At 39.6% G+C, this 13,207-nt stretch overlaps 1 non-coding gene across 1 annotated transcript; it reads left to right on the top strand.

The window, feature by feature from the left end:
• Positions 1-10,588: 10,588 nt before the first annotated feature.
• LOC133065670 (U6 spliceosomal RNA) lies at positions 10,589-10,697 on the top strand. The gene has a single exon (XR_009694941.1). It is a non-coding gene; the product is annotated as a U6 spliceosomal RNA (small nuclear RNA).
• Positions 10,698-13,207: the final 2,510 nt, after the last annotated feature.

Here is a 13,207-nt window from a genome sequence, read left to right as displayed (position 1 = left end):
GTTTGGGTAAACTCTGGGTGTTGGTGATGGACAGGGAGGCCTGGCGTGCTGCAGTTTATGGGGTCGCAAAGACTTGGACATGACTGAGCAACTGAACTGAACTGAACTGAGGATGAAGTGGCAAGCTCCAAGCTTCTGACATGCTGGATAGGGAACCAGAAGTTCCTTCATAGCCTTTTCATAAATAGTACATTGCATTTTTTGAGATAATGTATGTACAATAGCTTCCTCTATGTCTAGCAGATGTTAAATAAATGTTTATGATTTTATATGTCTGGGCCTATTATTCTAGTTTGGCAAGGTTATTTGAATGTTGTCTATTAAACTGCTTATTAAATTGACCTTCCTAACTTTGGGCCAAATGAAAATGTAATTAGCCTGCCTCCAGTGTTTTCACACATGGCATTGATTAAAAAGACATTGAGATAGGAGCTCTGATCCAAGTTATCTTAGCCATATTCATTCACACTTTTTTGGGATACACTGATTTAATTGCTTGTATAAATGAATCTACAGCATAAACCATAAAGCTTCATTCTCTTCTTCCCTACAAATTTAACCTCAGTGTATCAACTAATGTGCTGGCGTGACTGACATTGTGAGAGGCAATCTCTTGCTCTGCCACCAGAACATAGCCCATATCATGTGTTGATGTAGGGAGGCAAAACTAGCTCTCTTGCAATCAGCAGAGAGAATGCCTATAAATTCAGATCAAAAGGGCCATCTGCTCACCATTTGCTGCTTTGTTGTACCAAGACAAGGCTCTGGGCAGGACACTGCACAGTATGGTAAACTTCATACTCAGGATTAGGCTTCAAGGCTAGCAGCAGTGCCACTATTTTTACCCTAATTCCAGAATGTCTTGTGTCAATCTGTACATAACGTGAGTATAAATATTGATTCTCTGTGAATTCTATGAGAAACATAAAGGCAAGAACTGCATATCTTATCAATACTCCTCTCACTCTACCTCCTTTAAGGGAAGAGCACTGGTGATAAAAGACCGTCCACAGAGTCTTGAGAAATCAGCCACTGGTGAGGCTGATGTCTGCAGCCTCTCCCCTCTCACCTCACTATTGGAGCCATTGACCCAGAAAGTGAGTGAGAAACTGAAAACATAGAATCCTTACACCAAGTGAAAATGTGAGATATTGTTTAATGGATCGTATTCTTAAGCTTCCTGCCAGATGATACATTTCTAAGAACCCAACACAATGAAGAACACATAGCCATAATCACATGTCATTATTGATCATTGCTAGTATCCTCATCTGAAAACAACAAAACTACTCACATATTCTAAACCCTAAAATTTTCTTTTCTAAGCCCTCCGTGTTCCTATGTCTTCTGCCAATACCGCTCCTGATATACATTCTGGAAAAGCCAGTTAGAAAGTACGTACTGAACATTTGGGTTGTGCCCACTTATGCACAAAGCTCTTGGCCAGCTTTAGAAAGTTCAAAAAAAAAAAAAAAAAGATTCAGTCCTGCCTTCAATGAGCTCGCTGTCATCAGGAAGGGGACACCATGTCAAAGAGCGGTTCCTCATTCCACACTGCACGCCTGCACTAAGGGCTGGACTGTGTATTATGAAAACCCTGAAGTGCCATAGGGCTTCTGAGGAGAAACAGCAGAGTGCCCAAAGCACAACTGGGGAAACTGTATGGAAAGGGTGCCCTTGCAATTCACTGCAGAAAGGTCAACAGGAGTGTGTGAAGTTTCCAATTCTGATTTTCAATCATTTAACTGCACGGCAACCTACATACGTCCTGTTGCTTCTTTTCACTCAGAAAGAAAGAAATTAAATTCAAAGCCAAAAGTTAATCATGGACCCCAGGCCTGTGCCTGCAGAGAGCTGCCTCTTCTTTCCCTGGAGTTTCCAGGGGGCACAGCCTGGTTAAGTCAGCAGGGAAACAGAGTGAACGCTAATTTTGTGTGCCGATTTTATAACAAGATCATTTCCTAAATTGCAGGCAAGAGTCTACATACCAGGAAAGCATTTTTTTGGATAGAGAATTACATATTTAATTTATGTTGAAGTTTAATTATGATTTTGAAACTCATTTATACCACACATGCACACAATAGAATTATTTAAGGATAGGGACAAAGTTATTCCTCAGTGAGAAAGCCTGGATATATTTGGCCACAAAAGAAAAGAAGAATGAAATAAATGTTTAGATATACTTAATAGGATTGGTTGATATTAAACATTTAATGAATTTTCTAAAAAATATACTTAAACAACTGTATCTTCTAAATACTTTATAGAATAAAAATAGTCTTAAGGCAAAGAACTAACCAACACTGCATCAGTGGCTATGACCAGAAAATAGCTAGGAGATAGAAGCTGAGGTCAGAGTATCAGCAATTATTCCATCAACTAACACTTGTCAAAAGCTTCCCATGTGTCAGGTACTAGAATGAATATAAAGCTTTCTTAAAGACAAGGTACTGAAGTAAGGCAAAAACTATTAGGATCAAGTTAGGTTTAGATCTTGAGAGTTCTGGTTCAAGGATCAGTTCTAAGCAAGCAGAGAAGCTCATGAAGAGAAAAGCCAAGTCAGAAACAACAGGAAATAGTCATACAGAGGACATTGTTAATTCACCTCAATGATGAAAGGAGGAAAGAAGGAACTGCTCTGACTTCAGACCATTGCTTTACTGGAATTGTCTTGATACTTCTAAATTAGAGTATTTCCAACCCTTTCTTGTTTTAGATATGTTACTTGGCAGTGCTAATTTTTCTCATCTCTCTGTGACCCTTCAATGTTTTTCACCAAGAAATAGTTTATTTAACAACAACAAATATATGTACACACACACAAGTGTATGCACATATATATTTGTATTATATATATATGTCTGTATATGTATGTACATATATATAAGTGTGTAAGTATGTGTATATATATCAGTTCAGTTCAGTTCAGTTCACTCGCTCAGTCATGTCTGACTCTTTGCAACCCCATGAACAGCAGCATGCCAGGCCTCCCTGTCCATCACCAACTCCCAGAGTTCACCCAAACCCATGTCCATCGAGTCGGTGATGCCATCCAGCCATCTCATCTTCTGTCGTCCCCTTCTCCTCCTGCCCCCAACCCCTCCCAGCATCAGGGTCTTTTCCAATGAGTCAACTCTTTCCATCAGGTGGCCAAAGTATTGGAGTTTCAGCTTCAGCATCAGTCCTTCCAATGAATATTCAGGACTGATTTCCTTTATGTTGGACTGGTTGGATCTCCTTGCAGTCCAAGGGACTCTCAAGAGTCTTCTCCAACACCACAGTTCAAAAGCATCAATTCTTTGGTGCTCAGCTTTCTTTATAGTCCAACTCTCACATCCATCCATGACTACTGGAAAAACCACAGCTTTGACTAGACGGACCTTTGCTGGCAAAGTAATGTCTCTGCTTTTTAATGTGCTATCTAGGTTGGTCAAAACTTTTCTTCCAAGGAGCAAGCATCTTTTAATTTCATGGTTGCAGTCACCATCTTCAGTGATTTTGGAGTCCCCAAAAATAGTCTGTCACTGTTTCCACTGTTTCCCCATCTATTTGCCATGGAGTGATGGGACCCGATGCCATGATCTTAGTTTTCTAAATGCTGAACTTTAAGCCAACTTTTTCACTCTTCTCTTTCACTTTCGTCAAGAGGCTCTTTAGTTCTTCTTCACTTTCTGCCATAAGGGTGGTGTCATCTACATATCTGAGGTTATTGATATTTCTCCCTGCAATCTTGATTCCAGCATGTGCTTCCTCCAGCCCCTCATTTCTCATGATGTACTCTGCATATAAGTTAAATAAGCAGAGTGACAATATACAGCCTTGACGTACTCCTTTTCCTATTTGGAATCAGTCTGTTGTTCCATGTCCAGTTATAAATTTTGCTTCCTGACCTGCATACAGGTTTCTCAAGAGGCAGATCAGGTGGTCTGGTATTCCCATCTCTTTAAGAATTTTCCACAAAAAAATCACACACAAAAAAGAATTTTCCACCTGGGAGATATATATATATATATATATATATATATATATATATATATACACACATATCCTGGGTTAATAAATAAATATTTTGGTATGTTTTTAAATAAATTAGTAAGCTTACAAAAGTTATGTAAGTAGATGAAAACAAAGTCTAAAATTACTGGAAAAAAAATTAGTTCCATTTCTCTTTTTCAGTTATAACTATCTACAATTACCTAAGCAGAGAAAAGTACTTATATTCTTATCTATAATTATTTATAGCTTAAGAAATAAGAGACTTATAGTCATTTTCCTTTAAGACTGTCATGAATGGTTAAAAACCTCTAGCAAAGCCAAAGTAAGCACAGCCAAGTAGTGCCATTCCACGCAGAGAAGTTGCTTCTGAGGCGGAGAGTGTGGAGCGGGGAAGGGGAGGTAAGACTGCTGTGAGGAGTTGACAGCACAGGAGAGAGAAGCCAGATGAGAATGTCTGCTTGCCGTGGCTCAGAGCCTTCTTCACATCCGGGTTTGGACAAGAAGACTGCAGGGAGGGTGACCAAGTTCATCTCTAAGGAACTGAGCCCAGATGTCAGTAACTACTCCTTGACACAGGGTCCAGGTTACAGCAAGGCCCAGGAATCGGTCTGGGGGCTCAGATTCCACGTGTGGCCTCTGGAGCCAACAACCATGCCAGTGTCACAGTCTTTCTTAGCTGCCTTGAGTTGAGGGCTATATCCCCATTGCCTGCCTGGCACTGGGACACAGATGACACTTGTCCACAAGGCCTGCCTGAGGAGCCAGGAGCAGCTTCCAAGGTCTGTGTTGGGAAAACTTAGTTCATATTCTTAGACTTCCTGGCTGCCCAAGGGGAGAGAGGCCCAGGACTGCAATTTCATAAGTCTCCTTCTTCTTTTACATTGCAAAGAGAGCCAAAACAATGAAATTAAATTTTGTTGATTCCCCTAAGAACAGCACATGAGTAGCAATTGTTAATGAAAAAGGCAAAGAAATCTAATTCCATTATCTAATTTTCTAGTTGGAGACAATAATTTTCTTTTTCCCTGACATTGTTTGGATAACAAATACTCTAATGTAATATGACTTCCACACCCCCAAAACAAGTGAAAGGTAAAACAAAGAATACAGAATCAAGATGTAAACTGTGGAGAAATTCTGAGATGAAAATTTCTTGGGAAAAAACATTGGATGGTATATTCATAAGCTATAAGTAGAAATAAGCATTCCTGACAGGATCTCCTAGCTGGGGTCTTCTTCAGTCACAATAATGGGCGTCTCCACACTGTACTGGTCTACAGGATGGATGAATGGATGGATGGTTGGGTGAGGAGCCTCTTCTCCCTGTTAAAGAGCGGGCCAAGGATTTTCTGATAGATTCATGAAAATCTTGACTCTCACAAAAACATTCAGTGCTACAAAGGTCACATGCATGTTTGGGGAGGTGAGGGATAGTATGGCAGGATGTTTTGTGATCCTAGTGAATCCTTCAGGGGAACATTTCCACATCATCCCAAAATACACATAATTGAAACTGTTTATAACTATGCATCTAATGCTCCTTGAAATGCCCATTTGCCTTTTATTAATGCACAAAGTTATCACCTATCTCATTCAAGCAACATTCAGGATGGACTGAAACCATTAGGCCCACACAGCTTTCTTTCCAGAATCTGTTCTTTAGCTCTGACCAAAAAACAACTGACAGAGAGAGCGTCTTTTTATTGAACCTAACAGTGCAGAAAGGAAGGAACATGTAGCAAAAGACTATGAAGGCAGAAACTCAAAGCAAGTTCCTATATGCTTCCTCGATAAGTAACAGTGTGGACAGACATCCACACACATCCTTGGGCCCTGACATCTAACTGCACATTAATGTAACATGGCCGCCATTGGGAAATTGTGTCCATAGGCTTAACCAGCAAGATCTTTATTATATTACTATGACATATCCTTGCTATCTAAATAGGGGTGCTGAGACTAATAGAATTTGGACCAAAGCCAAGAAAAATTTGGACAGAAAACTATAGACCCATAAATTTTTAATTAATTTTTGGCTGGGGTAGTGTCACAATTTATAGACTTCATCTGTGCAGTTAGGAGAACAGAAAAGACAATATGACCTATTACACCAAGATGAAATAGGATGTAAGATGTCTTTTCATCTGAAGTGGGATGTAAGGTGCTTTAATCTTCCATCTACCCCCATCAGCTAGTTTTGGACTTCCAAGGTCAAACCCCCAAACACTTCGGCATGTGGCTCTGAAATCATTCATGGCTTAAATAGCAGAATGGGGATTATTATTTTTAACATGATTATGATGAACAGTACTAATGATAATGTAGACATATTAGAAACTTTAAGTACAGGTATTGAAAAAAGAGGTGACGCATACCAAGAATATGTAGAAAGAAGACAAATCTGGGAGACCTCAGAGTCAATCTCTCTTAGAACACTCAGAAAAGGAGTTGAATTTGTAGAGTTTTTGATCCAACTTGAGTCAACAATATAATGTGACTGACAAGGAAACTTCTTTAGATGAGTTAGCATAAGTATAATATACAGATCTACAAAGGTGGTAAGCCAACCTTCTTATGTATCAAAATAATGTGTCTGATTCTGGAAACCAGGATTGGGAAAAAAAAAAAAATAGATGACAGCATATCTTGTGGATTAAAACAGTCTAGAATTATATGATTTAGTGCACATACAAGCAGAGAGGACACTTAGCTGGGGGAAGCAGATTCAGACAGTTTATGGAAATAACACTGAAATAATTGAAAGTTATCTGGTAGAGAAGGGGACAGGCTTACTGTATGACCCTCAGAGGCCAAAGAAAGTCCAGCTGATAGATATTATAGGATGTGAGTTCTCTCCTCCATAAAAGATCATTGTGACCTTCTGGGGAGGCCACCCACTCCCTCTCCCAGCAGTGCCTGAGTAGAGACTGAGCATCCACACAGTAAGGACACAGTGTCAGAGGTAATGAGCTTAAAGGTTCCTCCAAGGAAGAAGTGATGCTCATGCAATTCCTCAAATTCTCCATTTCTCACTCAAGGTCATCAAAGAGGGTAGGTCTTCTTGCGTAACTTTCATTTTCTTTTCATTTTCCAAAACTGCTGTTCTCATCACAGGGGGCAACAGCACACCGTCTTCTCATGCATTCTTGCTCCCTGAGGAATGTGTTCCAGTTTGGGTAATTACATTCTGCCAGCCTAAATTATCCCTGCAGTTTACATTGAGTAAGGCATTTTTCTTTAATATCTATCCTAAATTGTTGCATAGTGTTTCTGTGTACCAGTAAATATTACATACATGCCAAGGTAATAGTCAGAACCTTGGAAACCACTCACCCTATTTATAGGAGAACAAGGAAAGATTAAAACTAATTAAAATTTACTTCGATTATTCATACGCCTGCATGTTTGGGCCTTTATGCCGGCAGTTAAGGGAAATAGGTTTCACATAACCTATTCTTAATTTCCCGGCTTTTCTGAATTTTTTCAGCTCCAATTGCTTTCCAATTCCTGCTACACCCAAAAAGCACCCCAAACAAGTTTGTGAGTGGTAGGAAAGAGTGATGGGTCAATAATGCAAAAGTGCAGTGAAGAAGCTGGGGTTTGGCCCAGATCCCTTCATCACGGGGGTAATTTTTAAATACAGCTCTGCAAATTCTATCACAGTCATGGCTGCTCTAGTCACAGGCTATATCTCTTTTACATTTCTTTCCCTTTTGCTTGTCTGCCTCCCTATTAAGAGTATTTATTCTAGTTACTTTCATTGCTGACCTTGGGAGTTTATCGCAAATATGATTTCTCGTTTGCTTGCTCTTGCACTCACTCTCCATCTTACACACACACATTCTCTCTCTGACCTCATTCTTTTAATGGTTTCAGTATCTCCAGAATCATCCACAAATCATTTTTCCATGTATGTTTTTCATTAGGCAAGAGGCACATCTGGGCACACAGGAGTGTGATCGTGTGGAGATTGTGAGCATCCGTCAACAGTTGGCGTATGTTGGTACTTACTAAGATACGTGATAGTTAATCAATTATTGGCTCTGGAAAGCAGGGGCTGGGTATGCTTACTCTTGTCTTTCAAGGGTTACTGCAAGGTTTAAAATAAATGGATGTCCAGGAAATGCTGTTTGAACTGATATGAACTGAATGGAAGAAGTGTACTCTAAAAGTGAGAATCTAAACTTCAAAATCTCAAAGTCCTTTCAGGCATCTGCCACACATCTATGACCTCTCTAATTTCCAAGTTCACCTTTCTTATTTCAAGACAGACCTTTGTTTCTCTCTTTCTTTCTTCATCAAAGCAGAGAAGCCTCCCTCATAAGGGGGTTCTTTGTCTGTTTGAGTCTTTTTCCTTTGCCACTTATTGCTGGGTCAAGATGCTCTCTTATTTATTCATGTATTTATCCTTTCATTTGGCAAATATTTATGGGAATGCACTATGTTCTCAGAACTGTGCAATTTCCAGGAGTACAGAGGTAAGAGCTGCACTCAGGAAACATACAATGTAAAGAACTAGTCAAATATTAACCAAATATTTATACAAAGAATGATTCAATTTCCATTCTAAGGATGACGAATCCAGAATGGGAAAATGGTATAACAACAAAATTCCCATAGTCATTATTTGCGGGAAATGGGCATCTCTAAGCAATCTTAGATGTTTGGTTGGGAACTGCCATATGAAACCCCACCTGTGCCCCATCCCTCACTTCCTAGACTGGACAGCAAGCGGCAGAGAGGAGAGTGCCATGGTCTGGGGATCAGGAGACCCCAGTTCTTGCTTAGACTCTGCCATGGAGTCTGTACTGGTCCTAGGAAACACTCTTCATTTCTAGGCTTCAGATTCTCTAAAAGTGAGGAGGGCAGGATGGCATCATGCCCACTGTGGTCCTTCAGGCACCGACATTTCATGCTTCTCCGCGCAGCTGCCTTAACTTACAGTGAGCAGCAGGCAGGTATGACTGGGCTGCTATTTAGGCCTGAAGTTGCTAATGAGGCAAGGAACACTACATACGTTTTACTTCATCTGAACTTTAGATAATTTTTGCTTTACAGTTTACTCTTTCCTCCACACCATTTTCCTATCTATTCTAAACGGATTCACAAATGCTTGCAAGAATTTGGGGCCTTACATTGGCTGTTTTGCAATTCAGACAAGTGATTAGAATATTCCCAGCACATACACTTAATCAAAACAAGCCCAATTAAGCTCACTACTCCAGATTCCACCTCATTAGCTTTCTGTTCCTAAAATATAACAGATGTCATTGCTGCAGGCCCGGAGGTACAGACACATTTTTCAGCTAAGCACTTACAATGCAACCTAAGTTAGAGGAAGATTTAATTATTACTTTCATTGTCGTGGCTTCCTGTGGAAGCTCATTTTTCACTTAATAGCAATCTCTTTCTACCTAGTTGCCCACTGCCACCAGAATAACATGTCTTTCTCCTGAAATAGTGAGTTCATAAAAAGTGTTAATTCCCTGCCTCTTCATTTTTGCCTGGTAAATTGATTTTGGGGGTTCCTGAATTTATCTGACCCTGAACTCTTCTTAAATGAATAGAAAGAGGAAGAAACAGGATGCAACGATTCCTTCTCCTTTCTTAGTAACATTTGGGCTGGTGTATTGGTTACTCTGGCACCCATACTCAAAGAATGGTTCACAGCTCTATATTTTCCCACTGTACTTTGCACAATGCTGCATTATAGCACTGAGTTTGCATTGCAATTCCTTTTATCTGTTTGTTTTCTCCTTCTCAAGGCCATCAGCTCTTCTAAGCCTGTGCCCTAACCTGTTTGCCCTCATATTCCCAGTTTACTGGTGGCAGAATAGCTGGTCCTTACAAGAGGAATAATTAGTGATTATTTGTTCAACAAGCACATAACTATAAACCTTAGTCTTATACAGTAGTCACTGATCCAATCAATTTTCTAATCAATGTCAGTGTTAGTTCACTAGGTTATATTTTTAAACAAGGATATATGTTCTTAATTACCGTGGAGATGAGATATTTCAAGATTCTAACATCCACGGAAGTAACAAGTATTCTGGCATGTCATCCATATGAGCCACCCCCATGCCCACTCTCACATCCCACAAGAAGTATGTCACACTGAGCCTAGTCATATTCAAGGTAAATTTAGTACCTTGCATGTTTCAGAATTGGGTTTTATCCATGGATACATCTCTTTCTCCTTTTCCCCTCACTTGTATTTCTAATTAAGTACTCACTCTCTAAAGTGGCCCTACACAGTTTTCTTCCTAGAAACAGTAAATAATAAGAAAGACACTAACACAGCCATACACTGGAGATGTATCTCTTACTTTTCTTCAGATTTGCAGGTGACTGTGGGCTTAAAATTTATCACCTAGTGGGTGATAAATCAAATTCTTACCGTACAAACAGATACACACACAGTGACATCATAAAAAATATTATTTGTGATTTTAAAAACTGACGAGAATTTGTACATCCAAAAGAGTCTCTTTATCTTCAGTAGAGTCTCCTTGATGAGCAGAAAATCATTCAAAAAATGCTGACCTTGCTCAGAACTCTCCAAAGCCTCCTTTAGAAAATGTCTAACGTGCTCGCTTCGGCAGCACATATACTAAAAAATTGGAGCGATACAGAGAAGATTAGCATGGCCCTTGCGCAAGGATGACACGCAAATTCGTGAAGCGTTCCATATTTAAAAAAAAAAAAAAAAGAAAATGTCTAAAAAGCCAGGTATGTAATCTACTCAGCCTGCCATAACAATACACTACAGATGGAGTGGCTTAAACCCTGTCCCAGTTCTGAAGCTTTTGTCAGTTCTGGAGTTCTGTAAGTTGAAGACCAAGGTGCCATTCAATTCAGTTCCTGATGAGGACCCACTTCCTGCCACCTTTTCAACGTGCTCTCACACGGCCCCTTTGTACATGCAGAGACAGCCACTGAGATCTTAAGTGACACTTCTTAGAAAGGCACTGATCCCACTGGACCAGGACCCCACCCTTGGACTTTATTTAACCTTAATTACCTCCATGAAGGCCCCATCTCCAAATATAATCCTACTGGGGGCTAGGGTTTCAACCTAGGGATTTTTGAGAACAAAATCTTTGGTCCATAATAAGCCAATTTAAGAAAAATATTACAAAATTTCAACTGGATTGCTTAGAAATTAGAAACTTTGTGTTTCAAAAGGAGAAAACATTACTTATTCTCTTTAGTTATTCTTACTCATCTGAGTTATTCACCTTTCTTGGTTTCAGAAAATCTTTGGCAGTTTCTAATATTGAAATTCATCAACATGTAAAAAGTTATCACTATGGAAGAAATTCAATTATTACAGAGTCTGAAGATAATGTTCAAGGAGAAATTCAGTATTTATTTGGGATGATTGTTTTATGTTTGGAATTAGTATATAGAAGTCAAAGTTGACTATCATATTGTAGAGAGAACCGTTTATTCAGATTGAAAATGTGTGGCATGTTTATCAAGGCAACCAATGGCCTGTGTGTATAGTTGTACCTTCCAGTCATAATACATCTACAACAAACCTGTAATTAAATAGCATCATGTCATACAACAGGCAGCAGAGCACAGTGAAGGTAAATACTAATGCCATTATTTTTAAATTTCTTGAAAGTAGGACAATATTTGTCTTGTTCATGATTTTACCTCCAGGGCCTAGAATAATGCTAGTGCAAAGTGTAGGCACTTAATAAATGCTTATTGAATTGAATTGAATTGATAGGTAATTCTCTAAAAGGCAAACTAATTGGGTTCTGTTAAACCTGAAGTCTCTTTAATATAAAAGCAAGGATTGTAAAACTAGATCCCTCAGGTCAAATCTGGTCTGTCACCTGTTTTGTAATGTCTGTGAGCTAAGAATAACTATTAAAAATTTAAAAGGTTGGGTAACAAGCAGAAGATGAATAAAATTCTGTCCCCATGTGAAAAATTACACATAAAATTCAAATTGTAGTGTGCTTTATTGAAACATAGTGTCAACATAATGATTTTTATTAATAAATCTACATTTATGTTAGTTGCTCAGTTGTGTCTGACTCTTTGTGACCGCATGGACTATAATCCTCCAGGCTCCTTTGTTCATGGAATTTTCCAGGCAAGAATAATGGAGTGGGTTGCCATTTCTTTCTCCAGGGGATCTTCCTTACTTAACTCTGGTCTCCCGCATTGTGGACAGATTCTTTACTGTCTGAGCCACAAGGAGAGATTTTATTCAATGAGATTATTGACAGGCAGGGGGTGAGGAATGACTGAAACAGGGAAATCGGGGGATTTTGCAACAGAAAAGAAGACTATGACCATGAGAACAGCAAACATCTCAAGGCGAAAGGGATTTTCTTTCCTAGAAAGGAATGAACAAGGTTAGAAAGAACTGAGTGCAGAAGTGGGTTAAAAGTGTGGTGTGATCTGATTATAGTTGGAAAGGAAGCCTATTTCATGCTGAGGCCAGCCTGTTTTCTCAGAGCAGCACTTAAGGAGGGGCTGTTTGCTGGCTCAGGCAGAGGGCAAGCTGAAATTCTGAGGCCAAAGTGAAGGTGAGAATCTTAACCAAAGTTTTGTTAACAAGTATTTTGTTCCCCTTCATCAATGAGGACAAAATGGTTCAGCTAATTATTGGGTTGGCCAAAAAGTTCATTCAGGTTTTTCCACAACAGAGAGAAATTCAAAGGAAATTCTTGGCCAACACAGTATTTATGGGGCAAACTAAAGAGATATGGAGGGTTTGTGCCTGGTTTTGTCATATATTGACATGCAGGTATCCCTAAGTCTTTTCTAAGTCACAGCGGGAGATGGTTCTTTGCGGGAAGTCATTTTCTAGAACACAGCTGGGAGGGGTGGGGTCTGTAACCTTTCTGTTTTCAAGGGGCACAGGGCTCAGGTCACATTCACCATCCTCAAGAGCCACGCCTATCCATTTCTGTATTGTCTATGGTTGCTTTTGTTAGGTAGTTAGAATAGGAAAAAGGAGTCCAAAATGGCAGTGGCTAAAAGACAAGGAAGGGAAAAAGCCCGCAAAAATAGAAAAAAGGAAGGTCCAAGGACTGGAGTGAGGACTTCAGGTAGAACAAACAGCATTCTTGGCTAGCCCAATTTGCATAGGGCAGGCCCAAGGGGAGGGAAAAAACATATAAAAGGAGGAGTCAAAGTGCTCTCTCCCCACCCCGCCCCCGCATGCCTTCGCTCTTTCTCT

The sequence above is a fragment of the Dama dama genome, chromosome 11 (assembly GCF_033118175.1).
Source record: "Dama dama isolate Ldn47 chromosome 11, ASM3311817v1, whole genome shotgun sequence".
Classification (NCBI taxonomy): domain Eukaryota; kingdom Metazoa; phylum Chordata; class Mammalia; order Artiodactyla; family Cervidae; genus Dama; species Dama dama.
This window is presented reverse-complemented; position numbering and strand designations above follow the sequence as displayed.